At 48.1% G+C, this 17175-nt stretch overlaps 1 protein-coding gene across 7 annotated transcripts in view; it reads left to right on the top strand.

Annotated features, from left to right (window-relative positions):
* Positions 1 to 17175, top strand: part of Ggta1 (glycoprotein alpha-galactosyltransferase 1 (inactive)) — an 88394-nt gene that overhangs the window by 17060 nt on the left and 54159 nt on the right. The window contains exon 1 of one of the 7 annotated variants that reach the window (XM_021234084.2): positions 13850 to 13936. The exons of the other annotated variants lie outside the window; for them this stretch is intronic. The gene's annotated coding sequence lies outside the window, so the exon portion shown is untranslated. Of the gene's footprint in view, positions 1 to 13849; positions 13937 to 17175 lie in introns of those variants that run through there. 7 annotated transcript variants of the gene reach the window in all.

The following is a 17175-nucleotide window of genomic DNA, read 5'->3' as shown; positions in this document are numbered from 1 at the left end:
GGTTAGTCCTCTTTATAAGTTGAATTCTCTTGCCTTTGGGATAATTGATATTGACCTCTCCCAAAAAATTACTGCACGCTCTTTGTCAGGGTTCACTTTCTGCGCATAATTTGTCTATTTCATCATTAGTAAAAGGTACTATAATATCTGCTGGATCTATTCCTGCTAATTGATTGCGTCTCAATTTTCCTTTTAGAATCAACTCAGAGATCTTTTCTACATAAATTTCTAATTTTTTAATCAGTTTATGTGGTAAAAAGATCCATTCTATGTTGCAGGACTCCTGCCTGGGTTCCGGCTCCACTTTAGCCTCCAAAATAACACATGGAGACTCTGTTAGCTACAATGCTGTCGGCCAATGTCCAGAGCTTCTCATTGAGTAGTTCTGTCTTAAGTATTAACCTATGACTACTAATGTATATTTCTATAAGGACTTATCTTTCTGAGGACGGCATCCTGACATATCCTCTCTTCCCTGGGATCACATGGCAACTCTTCACTCTTGACTACATTTCTCAGAATCCTCCTTCTCTCCTAGTCCCACCTATCTTGCTTCCCTATTGGCCAAAAGTGTTTTGTTCATTAACCAATAAGAGACATACACAGAAGGACTTCCCCAACATCTCCTCTTTTCCATCTAAATAAAAAGAAAGGTTTTAACTTTAACATAGTCAAATTACATATAACAAAACAATTACCAAGTAAGTACTATAGTTACAATATTAAGTCCATTAACATTTAGCAAGATTTAAAGAACGTATCATCTATCCTATATTTGTGAGTCTAAAGTCTTATATGTAACTTATCTTTTATCATAACTAAGGAAAACTGTAATTATAACTATCTGTCTTCAACTCTATCAAAGACCACAGAAGGATAAGATATAAACACTAGAATTGACAGAGACATCTCACTGCCTGGACAGTCACCTGAAGTTCCTCTGTAACGTTGGGGCATCCATCTTCAGCCCATAGGCCACAGTGTGTCTGGCAGATTTCTCAGCAAAGCAGGAAATTTTGAGCTGTCCATCTGAATTGACAGTCTGTCAGTAATTTTTCTGTGTCCTGATGAAAGTCTGGCAGACTCTTCCATGAAGCAGGACTGTCCATCTTGTTCTGAAGTTCAGCAGTCACTTTCCTGTGGATCCTACATATCCAGATTATACAACAACAGCCAAACAGTCCAGGAAAGAACAGTTTCTTGCCCAAATGGCTAGTCTTGCCATGTTGAAAGCAAACTCCATAACAAGTTTCTTCGATGGCCATCTTCTTCTCTGATGTCGATTGGTACTGCCAGGAGCAGACATTTCTCATTGTCAAGAAAAACCTTAAAACATTTTAAATGCCATTTTCTGACGGTCTTTGAAAGGTTTGAAGAATATCTATCCATCTCAAATACATCTCTGTATATCTAGAAAACCTAACTAACCTAACTATAAGTTTATTATAGGTAACTATCTATAATCTGTATTTAATAATGCATTACATTTTTAAAAGATCAGTATAAGCACAATACTTAAACAAGAGGAGAAATATAAATATCACAAAACTGACCTTAAATTTGTACCAATAAATGAAAATCCATACCAATACAAAGTATTCATTTCTATATCATCTTCCCTTTTTTCCCTTTAGAAAGAGATTGACTGTGATCATTACCATTTATAAGCAACCCTATTTAAATGAAAACAAAAAAATTATAAACAATATATGGGAATTTGGGTGTTGTTCATTCCAAACTGCTTCCTGATAGTTGGGGGCGCTGTCCATACCATGGGGATCATGACAAAACACAGAAACCTGGCAAAGTCCTTGTTTTTGTGTCCGTAAGGCTGCATCATCTCAGCTGTTTTAGATGTTGGATCACCTGGGCCACTGCTTTCAGAGGTTTTGCTTCATGAAACCATAGAAGTCTGAAAGGAATCCACAGTTGTTTATTTTCTGTGGAAACACAAGTAAAATCTCTTTTTCAAAGTAGCATATCCTTATGCTTAAATTTTGAAGTCAAGGCATTTTTAATATATATGTTGAATTAATCTAGCAGCATTTCTTTTAGTAGTTGTTGCTATTTCCTCATCACTCAAACAATTCAAAGGCAACACAATAACATACAGTATCTAGACTCTCTGTGTATTTTCCATCTTTACATGGCTTATTTATTATCTATTTATTATTATTACTCCATTTTTTTACTTTTATTTATTTTTTTATCTGAGACAGGGTTTAGACAGAAAAGAGATGACGGGGGAAGTCCTTCTGTGTATATGTCTCTCTTATTGGTTAATGAATAAAACACTGTTGGCCAATAGGTGGAACTAGGAGTCAAGGAGAATTCTGGGAAATGTAGTAAAGAGAGAGAGTCACCATGTGATTTCAGAAAGAGAGGACGCATGAGGCTGCATCCTCGGTAAGATAAGTCCTTGTAAAAATATACAGATTACTAATTATGGGTTAATAATTAAGTCAGAGCTAGCCATGGAGAAACCATAGCAAATGGTCAACAGCTTCAAAATTAATATAGTGTCCTACGTGTTCATTTGGGACTGATGCGGCTCAGGGACCAGGTTGGCGGGAAGAATGCTCGTTACAATTCTACTTCCACCATCGTGTGCTCCTCACCAGGTCAGCAGCATCAGCTCCACACCAGGGTCCTTCTTCCTGGAGGAGACTCTCTCTGGCCTCTGCCCTTGTAGTCCATATGATTTAGAATATTTATTTGTTAATTTTATTAGAATGTTTTTAAGAGAAAAAAAGAGATCCATTCTATGATAATGTTTTCCCTCTGCGTTGAAATTCCTGTAGGGGGTGCTTGGAGGGTAGCATGACTAGAGTGCACTTACGCTTTGGATTCACACAACCCACATGTGCAAGCTGTAGTTCCTCTCCCACCAAAAGCAGTTCTCTCTTAGCTTCAGCTGTTAATTTCCTCGGGCTATTTAAGTCCTTGTCACCATCTAAGGTTTTGCTTAAATTGATCAGTTTTATCTCAATGATGTGCCATAGAGATCTCATAGTAATCTTTGAAAATCATTAAGAGTCTGCAATCCATCTTTCCTAATTTGCACCTTTTGTGGGTCTAATTTTTTGTAAACCTATTTTATACCCTAAGTAATTAATAGACTCTCCTCTTTGCATTTTTTTCAGGAGCAATTTGTAATTCCTAACAAGGCAAAATTTTCTTTACTTCTTCAAACATACTTTTTAAATTATCTACATTTGAATCAGATAATAAAATGCCCACGTAATGGTAAACTATAGACTGAGGAGATTGCTTACGTATTATTTCCAGTGACTGCCTTACAGAATGTTGACATAGGGTGAGGCTATTTGACATTCCCTGTGGGAGAACCTTCCATTGATTTCTCTTAGCAGGCTGAGATTTATTGTGAGTAGGCATTGTGAAGGCAAATTTTCTTTTTCTTGTAATGGTATACTAAAAACACAATCGTTTAATTCAATAACTATGAGAGGCTATCCTTTAGCCAATAGAGAAGGCAAAGGAATTCCAGACTGTAGAGAGCCCATTGGCTGTATCACCTTATTAACAGCTCTTAAATCTGTTATTATTCTCCATTTTCCTGATTTCTTTCTGATAACAAATATAGGAGAATTCCAAGGGCTAGTTGATTTCTCAATATGCTGAGCATTTAGTTACTCCTGTACCAGTTCTTCTAAAGCCTGCAATTTCTCTGTTGTTACAGGCCATTGATAAACCCATACAGGTTTGTCTGTTAATTTTTTAAGGTAGGGCTATTCGTGTTTTGGAAGATTAGCAGGTATTATGTCCTGTTCCTGTATTACTTGGGTTGTCAGTGTTTGTTCTTTATAATACCGTCTTAAAAATTGTCTACAACCATGACTCTCTGTAGTTGTCAGTAAACCAGAAGGTTTATTCTAAGTGTCCTCTTATTCTGAGACCTAGGTTGAGGAAACTGCTTCTGTCTGATGTACATTGTTTTCATTTTAAGAAATGGAACAATAGAGAAATAATTCTCTTTAGATGTTTGGGCATCCTCTCTGTGGATGTCTGAGTATCCTCTCTGTTTATGTCTGAGCATCCTCCTTGTAGATGTCTAAGAATCCTCTGTAGATGTCTGAGCATCCTCTGTGTAGATGTCTGAGCACCCTCCCTGTATATGTCTGAGCATCCTCCCTGTAGATATCTGAGCATACTCTCTGTAGATGTCTGAGAATCCTCTCTGTAGATGTCTGAGTATCCTCTCTGTAGATGTCTGAGCATCCTCTCTGTAGATGTCTGAGTATCCTCTCTGTAGATGTCTGAGCATCCTCTCTGTAGATGTCTGAGTATCCTCTCTGCATGAGAACATTTTCACTTCCACTTAGTTTTTAGTAGTCACAACCAGTCATTCGACCAAGTAAAAAGTCAACTGTGTGTATATCTATGGCCTTGCTTATTTTCAGGGAACCAGTACTTTAAAGTAATCATCTAATTGACCATATATGTTTGTTAATAACATACTTTCTTTAATATTTATGAAAGGTACATTTCAAGGCCCCAATGGCTACCTGAAACCTACAGGATTTTTTATGTACTATTTTCCCCTGTGGCTACTTAGGGACCAAGAAACAGCATCACCTGGGACATCACTGCGGTGAAAGCCCTCTCACCAGATAGAAAGCTGATCTTTCCAAGCACATGTTCCTTTATGTGACATGCAGGGTGCCTTGGCCTTGACCTCACCCCCTCACACCTCAATCTCTACTCCAGCCTCAGAGATTACTGCAATTCCTGGGGCCCTCTTATCCATACTTAGAATGCCCCTCCTACTCCCTCCCAAGTCTAGCTTCTACAAACTCCTACTCATCCTTCAAGACCCAGTTGAGCCCTTGCCCTCTTTTGGAAGTCAGTCTCTTTGTCGTGTCCTAGGTGAGTTAGGCATTATTTCCCTCTCCACCAGCTCCCTGGGCGTTCTGTAGGGTGAACCTCAGCTGCATGTCTGCCAGGTGCCATTATTTCTTCCCTCCTAATCTGTGAACTGATGGTGCCAGAGAGTTCATGGTAGACTTTATAGACCCCAGAGTTCTCTCTCTCTCTCTCTCTCTCTCTCTCTCTCTCTCTCTCTCTCTCTCTCTCTTTCTCTCTCTCTCTCTCTCTCCTCCATTCCTCCTTTCTTTCTTTCTTTCTTTCTTTCTTTCTTTCTTTCTTTCTTTCTTTCTTTCTTTCTTTCTTTCTTTCTTTCTTTCTTCCAGACTGTGAGTATAAGTGTTTTGCCTACATGTGTGCATGTGTACTGTGTATGTCTGCCTGGTGTCTGCAGAGGTCTGAAGGGCATTGAATCCCTTGGAACTGGAGTTACAGATGGCTGTGAGCCACCATGTGAGTGCAGGGAACAAGCCCAGCCCTTCAGAAGAACAAGTGCTCCTAACCACAGAAGCATCTCTCCAGTCCCATACTTCATTCCTTAATGGCTCTCATACCGAGTCCTGCTCCATAGATGGGCTACTGGGAACAGTGCCTTCCCTCCTGAGAGCAGGCATTTGGAAAGTGAAAGAGTAGTTGAGATTTAGGCCAGAATGCAGGCAGAAGGGTCACCATTTAGTATACTTAACCCAGAATTATTTTTGAGAATCCTTCTGGATCTAAAAAGAGGAAGTAAAAATGGATAGTGTAGCTCTCCAGCCAGGGCTGGTCTTACCTTAGGCCCCAGTCTCCACGTGAAGACCGCAGAGCTTTGGGAGGTGAAATTGAGAGAGGCTGTGGGCATTTCCTGTGGATGGAGGAGGAGCATGTGGGCAGAGAGATGGAAGCAGAGGGAAGGGAGGGCCTGGCACTTCTTACAGGCTGGGGAGGGAGACAGACCCTGGAAGAATGAACTCGCCTGATGAGGGGGACATCGGGAAGGCGTCACAGAGTTGATATGACCAGGATTGTCTACACAGTGGACCCTGGGAGGACAGCAGACTAGGAATTATTTCTTCCTCTTGCCCATAGGCAAACTGAGGCTTGACCAGGAATAGAATGAAGCAGGAGAGTTGAGCTGTTCAAGCCAGATTTTGGATTCTGACAGACAGCGTGGCTAGGAGCCCCTGGGAGCTGGGGGGGGGGAGCATTCTGGAGGCAGCTGCTGGGTCATAGGGAATTGAAGAAGGCTCTTGCCTGAGGTGCAGAGAGAGAGAGAGAGAGAGAGAGAGAGAGAGAGAGAGAGAGAGAGAGAGAGAGAGAGAGAGAGAGAGAGATCTTGCCTGATTACGGCCACCACACCCAGTGTATGAGGTGCTGGGAACCAAACCCAGGCCCTTCTGGATGTTGGGTAAACACTCTACCAACTCAGCCACAGCCCCGACCCCCAACCCTTGGGCTTGCTGTTAACAGGACTGCTTGTTTCATTGGTGTCTGTGGTCCCCTTATCGGCAGGGCATAGAATGACCCTTTTCACAGAGGTTGCCTAAGACCAGTGGAAAACACAGATTTTTACATTGCAATTCATAACAGCAGTAAAATTACAGTTATGATTTTATGGTTGGGGCCATCGGCGTTAGGAAGGTTGAGAACCACTGATTTCAATGCATTGGTCTGGGCTCCTCTGCAGGCCAGGCTGCTGGAAGGGTTGTGGGCTGAAAGTGAGGTGGCCATGCCCCACCTAGTTTTAGTGCTACTGGCTGTGGTGGTGTATGAGCCTCAGTTTCCCTGACAGTCAAACAGCATAGGGCACAGGTTGATCAGATAACCTGCCTGAAAATGCACAGCTAAAAAAAAAAAAAGGAAAGAGTCCAAACCCACAGGAAATGAATTCTCAAAGCGAAACCCAAAGAGAGGAAGTGCCTGTTATTCCCAGAGGGATCCCAAGTCACCAGTGCTCTCTTGACAGCTTGGACATCAGGGAGTGACTTTCTGATGCAGCTGCTTGGGGACTCACTGTGGTTCTGCCAGCTGTGTAACACTCGAACAACTGCCCTGGGTCACTCAGGGTTGAGCACTTACTGACTCTCATACCTGCCTGTGGAGAGACATGGTTAGACATCCGAGCTTACGCACACCACTTGTGCACACGGAGAGCCTCTATCCTGGCTGAGCTGAACAAGGAAGGCTTCCCTGCAAATGTGACCTTTGCGCTGAGTGAAGAGGGAAGTCTCTGAGGCAGAGGAGCCCTCAGTGAGAACCAGCCATCCTGTCCTCCCTGCAGCTGCTCCAGAATGCTGAGGGAGAGCACTGCTGGCTGGAGACAAACAGGAAGCCAGAGCCGGGAGCAAGTGTGGTACCTACTCAGCTGCCCAGAGGGGTGACTTGGTGTTAGCCACACCCAGGGAGCAGCCGTCTGCCTTGTTCCTGCTTTCAGAAGGCCATGAGTGCATATGGGGCAGGCCAGCTGTCCCTAGGAGGAACTTGTCTGCCATCAGTCTGGGAGAAGCCACGCCACTCACAAAATTAGTGACTTGACTCCCAAGGGTTGCTGATGTGTGTCTGTAGATCCTTAAGAATCTGGCTTGTGTGTTAGCCGGTACCATACAAAGGAAGGGAAAATGATATTTCTAGATACAAATTGGACTGAGGACTTGGGATGCCATCTTTAATGCCATCCTGAATAACAATCACCACAGAGGTGCTCTGAGTCTAAACACCAAGTCCCCCCAGAAGGTGTATCGATCGGTCACAGATGGTGGGTATAGAGACCCAAGGGAGACACCAGTACCCCAGGGCAGACAAGGAATGCCCGTAAGAATATGTGCTGCTACAGAACCAGTCAGGCCTGGACAGAACCGGTCAGCCCTGGACAGAGCCGGTCAGGCCTGGACAGAGCCAGTCAGGCCTGGACAGAGCCAGTCAGCCCTGGACAGAGCCAGTCAGCCCTGGACAGAGCCAGTCAGCCCTGGACAGAGCCAGTCAGCCCTGGACAGAGCCCAGGGACTTGATCAGCATCACAATCTGTAGATTGAGAGCTGCTGACTAGAGGAACTAGAGTTTTGTGCTGCCTTGTGCTAAGAGTCTGTGTGAGGCTCCTGTCAGTTGTAACCTCTCTGGTTACCTACAAACCAGGACCTAGTGCTGAAGAATGAATACAGGGCTTTACGCTTGCTGGGTAACACTCTGCCATTGAGTTACTACATACCCAACCTCTGAACGTGGGTGGTTAATTTATCAAAAGGAAAAAGGGCCTGGATGTAGCTCAGTTGGTAGAGTACTTGCCCAGCATGCACAAAGACGTGAGTTTTGCTGCCAGCACAGCATAAATGGGGCGAGCATGGTGCATGGTCTGCTCTCTAAGCAGTTGGGAGGTGGAGGCAGGAGCTGCATAGCTGTCCCCTTTGAGATGAGATTTCACTGTGTAGCCCTGGCTAGCCTGGGACTCACTATGTAGAACATGCTGGCTTTGAACTCAGAGATCTGTCTATGCCTGCTCCTGAGTGCAGGGATTAAAGGTGTGAGCCACCACGCCCATAAAAAAGAACCATATTCTCTTAAACACACAGATCTCCCACGCCACCCTAAGTGTCCACACATTGAGGACGGGCTGCAGCCTTCCGTGGGGTGGGGGGGTCCACAGGAAAACACAGCCTTCACAGTTGTTGGCGACTTGGAGGACTGTGGAGTTAGCAGATATTTGGTGACCGGTTCTTCCAAACACCTTGCCATGTGGTGTTTGCCAGTTTCCAGTGTAAATATTTCCACCCTGGCCATTTCCAGTTACCTCGGAGGAAAGGAGGAAGGGTGCAGGGGAGCCCGCGGTGGTGTGGTCTTTTCCACTCTGCCTACATTCAGTCATAGAAGCAAACCCAGAGGACAGCTCGCACAATGATCAGAAAGGGCGGGTGTTTCCACCCTCCCTCTTAGTATGACTCATTGACTTGTAGCGCTTGTAAGCATACAATTGATTTTTCATGGCCTCTTACCTTTAATTATTGTTCTCACACACTTATGTACACACTTATGAAAGCAATCTATCCCCTCCATTCAGTATATGTGTTTGCGGCTGATTGCTTGGGGTGGGGCCATCTGTCTGGGGCATCCTCTAACTGCAGTGTCTGTGTTGAGAGAGCTCCTGGGTCAGACCCCCCCCCCTTCATCCTGAGTCACTTTGTCCAAATCTTCTGTTTGAGCCTGGAGTGGTAGCTGAGGTGGTGAATACACATGGGAAGATCAGGAGTCCAAATCCATCCTCACTACCATTAAATTAGAGGCCAGCCTGGGCTACAGGGGCCCTGTCTAAATGCATGAACGCGCACACGCACACACATGCGCGCGCACGCACACACATGCGCGCGCGCACACACACACCCTCCCCCTTTCACTTGCTCTATAACCCTTCTTGAAACCTGTGCTTCCTCTCTTTATCCCCTCATTTATTGATTTAGGGTGGCTCCTAAGCAACCTTTAAAGCAATCGGTCTCTACTCGTGGGTCACAGCCCCTTTCCTTCAGAGGTGGGGTTGAATGACGTTTCATAGGAGTCACCTAGACCATCGGAAAACACAGATGTTTATGTTACAATTCATAACAGTAGCAAAATGGCAGTCACCAAGTAGCAATGAAAGTAACTTTATGGTTGGGGGTCACCGCAGCATGAGGAACTGTCTTAGAGGGTGGCAGCGCTGGCCAATGAGAGCCACTGCCCTAAAGCCCATGTTAAAGGCCCTGCTTCGCAGCGGCACTATCTGGAGGGGGGCTCTTTAAGAAGTGGGGCCCAGACAGAGGCCTTAGGTCCCAGGAAGCACATGGAGCCACAGTGGGTTCCTAGACCCCTTTATCTGTCCTCCTCTGGTTTAGATGGAAAGACGTTTGGTTGTGTGCGTGTGGGCATGTGTGTGAGGGACCGAAAAGGACATCAGATCCCCTGGAGCTGGAGTTACAGGTGGTTGTGTAGGTACTGGGAACAAAATTTGACAGGAGCAGCAAATGCTTTCAAGCCCTGAGCTGTCTCTCCAGACTTTTCTTCTTAGGTATCCAAGGCTGGTATTAATCTACTGACTCCATTCCCTCCTTGCTGGGATCATACATGGATGCTGTCAGGACCGGCTTCTCCTCCTCTTCCTCCTCCTCCTCCTCCTCCTCCTCCTCCTCCTCCTCCTCCTCCTCCCCCTCCTCCTCATCCTCCTCCTCCTCCTCCCCCCTCTGCCTCTTTTCTTTCTTCCTTTGCTTCCTGGTCATGAGGTACGCAGCACTCTTTTCTGACATTAAGTACTACCGTGTCCCCAAAGCTCGTGATGGCTGTGTCCCCGGAGGCCAGCAACTCTGTATTGAAACCTTGGAAAGCAGGAAGTAAAGCTGAATGTCTCAATTATAGTTGCAGTTAGGAAGCTAGCTCTTGCCCAGTGGCGTGCGAGTGCCCCAGAACAGGCAGCTTGCCTGCTGGCCTCCCCACGGAGGCCCACGCTTAGCCCGGCCCTGCCTGCACCCCAGGAACTCGTGGCTTGACTGATGGAATGGATGTAGGGCAAGGAGCCTTCTAGACTTCCCACCCTTGCCGAGTGCGCTGCGAGGTGCCTCTTTCCCTGAGCCCCAGTTTATGTGTAAAAGACAAGGGGTTGGGGGCTGACCTCAGGGTCTCCTTCAGCTGTGAAATGCCTCTACGCCTGACTGTCGCCAGCCACCAGCGGAGGGCCCACCAAGAACAGCTCTTTGATGGTGATTTCTGGCTCTTGTTTACTCCAGGCTTTGATGGCTGAGCAGTAGCCAGGGGTGAGTAGGGCAAGAAGCGGGGCCATGACCACTGCATGTTGTGTGTTCAGAACAGGCCAGAGAGAAGACACAACATAGGTGAGGTTCGCTGCATGTTTGGTTTTAAATTGGGTTTTGGTCACTTCGTGCTCCTAGCCTTTCATTGTCACAAAGTGTTTGTGGCTCATTCGTTTTGTAACTTACCAATACACGGAGCTGAAAGCCACAGTTTAAGAAGCCATATGCTAAATCACCGTGGGACATGCTTCACATCTGGCCGTCCAGGGTTATCTAGAGTTCATCAAGGATTGTGCTTGCAAAAGGTCAGGTACAGGCTGCTTCAACATCCCTGGCTGAGGCTGTCCTTCCAGGAACCGTTAGTCAGCTGCAGCCGCGTGCTCCTGGCATCTGGGTAGTCTGGCTGGTTAATGGGATGACACTCATTTTGCTCCCAGCAGCCAGGGCAGCAAGAGTCTGATAGCTGCTAATCAGGGAGACGAGGTTTTGCTTCGTTTTAGGAGCGTGAACATCGGAAGAACGGCCCTGCAGCGTAGTGGGGAGTACTTGGCGGGCGGCACTGCAACTTTCCATGGGCTCTTTGAACTGTGTGTAACACCTGTGACTCCAAGGAGCTGGTTCTCAGGACTGTCCACTTTCCTCTCTTTACCAGTGGTGATTGCATACTGAGTTCAAAATGGCTCCCCTCTGGTGCCCATGGTGAGTCCTGGCTCTCTGAGCTGCACTTAGAGGGAGCTGACCCTCTGAACAGTGCTGAGAGCACCTTCCCCAGAGCAAGCCGAGAGTGTGTGGCTGTTCCTTTGTAGGATGTGTCAGGGTCAGGGGAAGGGTGACTAGCCTGGGTGCCTGGCTCCAGCCACGTAGGGACACACAACCCTGACTTGAACACGGAGCCTGCTGGGACCCAGTGGGGTGTCCCAAGAGTGGGAATACACTGCTACTCCTCATTCGCAACCCCGCCTTTGGCACAGTTCTCCTCAGCCCTCAAGTACTCAGGGGACCGGTATTTTGGTCATGGAGGTAAAATGACTGGACTGTCGGGGCCCTGTAAACCACATGGTGAGGGCTGCTGCCCTGGGAGACTCCACAGACGTCTTTCTCACCCACTGGGGCAGCAGATGCCGCTATGCCTGACTTACACTGGCTGTGCTGGGACAAATCCACAGGGACTCCAAAACATCACAAGTTACAATTTCAGTGAGTGCGCCTAGCTGGAGGAACGTCCTAGATTAGTGGAGTATGTGCAAGGTCTTGGATTTTTGCGTTGGAACTGGGGTTGTACCACTGCCCAGTGTCATGGCAGGAGTATCTTGCCTCATATTATTAACCTAGAAATGATCAAAATCCAAAATGCAACAGCACACAGATGACATCTCTACCATCAGAAAGTTGAAAGGTTTTTTTTTCCTTTTTCCTTTTCTTCTTCAAGACAGGATTTGCCTGTGTAACTCACTGACAGTCCTGGAACTTGTTCTGTAGACCAGGCTGGCCTTGAACTCAGAGATCCGCCTGCCTTTGCCTCACAAGTGCTGGGATTAAGGGCATGTGCCACTGTCGCCTGGCCAGAAAGTTGAAAGTCTTAAGTCAACCCTTGTAAGTCCAGAAGCTTCTGGAATGGAGGCTCTGCAGTCTGCAGGGGAGAAGCAGAGGCCCAGCACAGCTGCAGACACTCCTTCTGAAAGTCAGAGAAACAGCATGAGTGTCCCTCACCTCCCATGCCCTAGAGTGAGGCACAGCTCCCTCCAGACAGAGGCACTCTCCACTCTAAAGGACTCAGTCACGTGGCTGGGGCAGAGAGGTAGTTCACAAACTCTCTGCTCCACCGTCAAGAAGCTGTGCCAGCCATAAACTGTTTGCTCAGGTCACACTTCCTGCTTGCCTGGGACCCAAATGGAACCTTGATGAAGGGCAAGGGGGTGGGTGGAGCCTCCTCACCAAAACTGTACCAGTTGGAGGTGGAAAGAACCTAAGATGAGCTGAACTTTCCTTTCATAGATAGGGAAACTGAGAAAAACTGAGGTCTAAAGCGTGTGGGAACCCGCCCTGGCTCCCCTGGTTTGCCCAGAGTCATGAATTACCAGTGTGTGTCAGAGTATAAAGCCATCAGAGTAGCCCACCTCTCGGCATCCCATAGCTGACGAGTCGAGGAGAGGAGGAGACGTTCATGGTGAATGGAGAGAACAGATTGTTTCCAGATCAACACACAGCAGACCCCAGAAGCCTCCTCTGCTGGCTGCTGACTGAGGAGCGGTATATATCTACCTGTGGGGGTGAACATTAATCAAACAATCAATTACACGTGTCCAAACACTCGCCCAGTCAGGGTCAGCTTTGGGACTCTCCTGGCTTCTCTCACTTTGATTTAAAGCAGGAGGTAATCACATAGCTGAAGAGGCGCGCCTAGGACTGTGGTACTGCAAAATGCTGCTCCTTCCTCACGCCTAAGTAGGGTGAGAAAACCCCAAAGCCTGTAGAGCCCATGCAAGGTGGTGTCCTGCACTGCAACACACACACACACACACACACACACACGCACGCACGCACGCACGCACGCACGCACGCACGCACGCACGCACGCACGCACGCACGCACGCACGCACGATGTTAGGAGTCCCTAAGACTGGCTGTCTCTTAACTGGCCTTGAGCAAGTGCATTAATGTACTTGAGCCTCCATGAATTGGCTGATTGGACAGAGGGCCTCCATGAAGGTTGCTATCAAGTCAGTACATGATCTGGACCGGACAGCAGGCCCCTCGCCTTGAGCCAAGTCTCAGGAGTGTGTATGTGGGTCTCGTCTCTGTACTCTTGCCTTACTTTCTGTATCCCTATAGCCTGTTACTGGTTGCCGAGTATATCCTGGCAGATTTCCTTTCCCCCGGTCACCCGTGAAGACTGTTTCCAAGGAGTGCCACTGGGTTTAACCCCACAGCGACCCTGCAGAGGGGCGCCCTTCTCATTGGAGCTCAGGGACGCTGCCACGTGACATAGTGGGGAGGTGAGTGTGGCACCCCAAATCCTTCCTCATTTTTCTGTCGTCTGTCCTTGAGCCACCCTAGAGCAGGTCATGGAGGAAGCAGGAGAGTTGGACCCCTGTGGTTGGGAACCAAGGCCACCCTGGCAAGCAGACATGCTGGCTGTCCTTCAAGTCAGTACTCTTTAAACATTTGCTCAGAGTGTGTGTGGAGTGGAGCCAGCTGGAAGGGGTGGAGGCTTGCTCTGGATCCTGAGGTCCCACCCCACACAAGGGCCTTTGCAGAAGCAGAAGGGACGGAAGGTTATGACAAAGACACTTCTGGAAGTGGCCGTGAGTTATGTCCCCACCAGCTCCTAGTGCTTCCCCTCTTCTCTTGGGTTTGTCGTTGAACTTTCCAAGCCAGACAGCTTCTGGCATGGCTCGTTAGAAGATTTATTTCGGTTCCATTTTTGTGTGAAATTTACTTAAAACATGGATGAGAACTGGAGTTCTTAGAAACGAGGAGCGCGTTGTCTGCCGCTGTTGGTAGAGCAGCGTGGACAGTGGATGGTGTGACGTCCTTGAACTTGACTCCTTTTGCAAATGAACAACAGAAATTATGGCTCACGTTTATGCAAAGTCAACAGTGCTGTCGTTTTTAATTTATTTTTTTTTGAGTATTGGAGAACCACCTAACTTAAGTGCGTCTTTGTCTGGTTACGAAAGTCACACGTTCTCACTGTAGAGCGTGCGAACGCAGAGGCCGAGTGAAAGCATTGGCCATCCTCTGCAGGCGGGGGAGGGAGACTCACTCCTTTGTGGCCTCAAAGCTTCTCCCGTCACCCACTTCCTTTCAGTTTCTTCTGTTTCCAGGCCTCACTGTCTGATTACAATGTTAGCGTTTTAGGGGAAGACATGAGGGGTTTGTCCAATGTCTGCATCTCCCATAGGGCCAGGCACACAGTAGGTACTTTATAATTGTTTGTTGACTGGAACAGGATCCGAGCACAGTTCCAGTATTTGGAGGACAGGATAGCCCAGATAGGCAGGTGTGGAAGGCCATGAGGTCCCTCAGGTCCCTGAGGGTCTTGGGTCTCAGCTGTCAGTACTGGCTGTCTAATCTGCTGAGACTGAGGAACACACTTCTGGGATTATCTCAGGGCAGCTGGTCCCAGCCAGAGATTTCCCAATGTCCACAGGATGCTGTTGGCCTGACGTTCAGTACTTCTGTTTGGGCACCTGCAGTTTATATAAGTTCAGTGTAAAGTACGTGGGACAGTTAGCATGTGGGTGCCACCAGAGGCAGGCCAGCACACGGGTGCCGAGGCATAAATTGTCCTCCCTGTCTGCAAGGACGGCTACTCCGAGATGGGCTCTGCCAGTGAGGTAGCTACCCATCTTTGGACCAGCAACTGGTGCTTTACCAGGGAGCTCACTGGACGCTGAGAGTTGAGGTTTGTTTTTCACTGGGGAAACGCTGAGAGTTGAGGTTTGTTTTTCACTGGGGAAACGTGGGTGTGTTAATTACGGCAAGCGTTACAAATGGAGTCGGCCGCTGAAGTTCAAGGTCAGCCTGGCATTGCGTGGTTAGAGTCGGAGCCCCTGCTCTTGGTGCAGTTGCTTTTGGGCCCAGTGCTGTGGCACAACCCTTTGGTCCCAGTGCTCAGGAGGCAGAGGGAATCTGTGAGTTTAAGGTCACCCTGCTCTACATAGTGAGTTCCAGGCCATCCGGGGCTACACAGTGAGACCTGTCTCAAAAACAACTTTTTAAAAAAAAGTTGGGTTTATTTACTTGTGTGTATGTGAGTCTTTTTACTTGTAAAACCTAGTTGTAATTGTTCTGTGATTCCATGGCAGGGAAAACGTTTAACTCGTGCGTGTGTGTGTGTGTGTGTGTGTGTGTGTGTGTGTGTGTGTGTGTGTAAAATGCAGGCGCCATGGTACATATGTGTCTGGAGATGGGAGGACAACTTGGGGCTCTCCTCCCACCATGTGGGCCCAGGCATAGACCTCGGGCTGACAGTGACAGCAAGTGCCTTTGCCAAACCCTGAGCCCCTCGCTGGCACCACTCCCCACTCTTGTGTAGAGATGTGGCCCAAGAGAAGAATCAGGAACCCTGGAGCAGCCAGAGACGCGGGTTCTGTGACTGGAGCCAGAGACGCGGGTTCTGTGACTGGAGCCAGAGACATGGGTTCTGTGACTGGAGCCAGAGACTCGGGTTCTGTGACTGGAGCCAGAGACGCGGGTTCTATGACAGGAAGAGGACAGAGCCCTCCGGGTGCCTTGGGCTCCCTGAGCACCTGAGAAAGCTGCCAGGCGTCTTCTGAGACTGCTTTTCCATGTAAAGGCAGCAGGCCCAGAGAGGAGTTGAGGCACACCCAACAGAGGGATTCTGGTTCCTCAGGGTAACCTCTCAGCACCTCACAGAAAACAAGAAGGAAGTGAGAGTCACATGCTCAGGACCCTGCCTGGCAGATTTAGAGTCTGTTATTAGGACCCAAATCAGTGTGATTATACGAACTACAGATCCTTGGTGCTAGGACGTTCACGACCTGAAGTGGGGAGGAGACAGACAGGCACGGCAGTCTCTGAGGGAAGAAGTAACAGATGCTGAAGAGAGGCCCAGCCCAAGACTGGGGAAGTTCTGAGAGAAGCAAGTTTCTCCTCGGCTGGGGGAAAACCTTGTAAGGGCTGAGTGTAGGCAGACGCGCTCTGGGCCTGTTCCCCTCTGTGTGAGCAGTCAAGTGGTTGGGCCCGCTCCCACCCTATCGGTCATATTAGCCACATGGCCTTACCCAGCCAACTCCAGGGGGGCCAGGGATTGAAACCTCACCGCGAAGGTGGAGGGCAGGAAGCTCCTAGCCAACAACACTAAAAGCTATCTCAAGTTGAGTGTTCCCTTCCATGATGACAGCTGCCTGTGGCCTTTCTACCCTGAAGGCTGGGAAGCCACAACCAGAGAAGACAACCCCAACACTGCCCAGCAGAGGAAGAAATGTGTTCAAGGGTGGACATCTGGAGGGACAGAAGCCTGAAGCTGGGGGCAGAAGGGGTGACTACAAAGGGGGCAATGGTACCCACTAAGAGCTTGAGGTCTCAGAAGCAATGAGATGGAGCTGGGTTTCTGTTCTAGATGGTTCTGTAGGCCCAGCTGTGCTGTGGTTGGTGACTGGAGAGTGTCTAGGCTGTGCTCTTCTTGCATGGACTGACGGTCCTCGCAGTGCAGTGCCCCACCCGCCTTGGCCACGGTCCACTCAAGGTGAAGCTTGCTTTTGCAGTGGCCTGTACCTCCATCCGAGAGCCTAGAGCTGTCCTTTCATTCGGGACGGGGGAAACAGAGCGACGTGGCTGTTTTCAGACACAGCTGAGCATGTTTGGGAAGTCGGCTGAGGACAGTCCCAGCCCCTCGTGTGACTCCTGTGGTTTTCATCACTGTCTTGGGGAGGTTTGTTGGATGCCTGGATGGAAGCCAGCTTCTGTACCACATGCTGAGTTGCACGAGTTGCTCTGGATGTATTACTTCCCTTCCCCATTCCCTCATCTGGAAAATAGTGCAGCTCAGGAGATTGGGGGCACGCTTGAGCAGGAG

The sequence above is a fragment of the Mesocricetus auratus genome, unplaced genomic scaffold (genome assembly GCF_017639785.1).
Source record: "Mesocricetus auratus isolate SY011 unplaced genomic scaffold, BCM_Maur_2.0 Super-Scaffold_100047, whole genome shotgun sequence".
Taxonomy (NCBI): Eukaryota; Metazoa; Chordata; class Mammalia; order Rodentia; family Cricetidae; genus Mesocricetus; species Mesocricetus auratus.
Note: the sequence above shows the minus strand (reverse complement) of the source record. Positions and strands in the feature narration are given on the sequence as shown.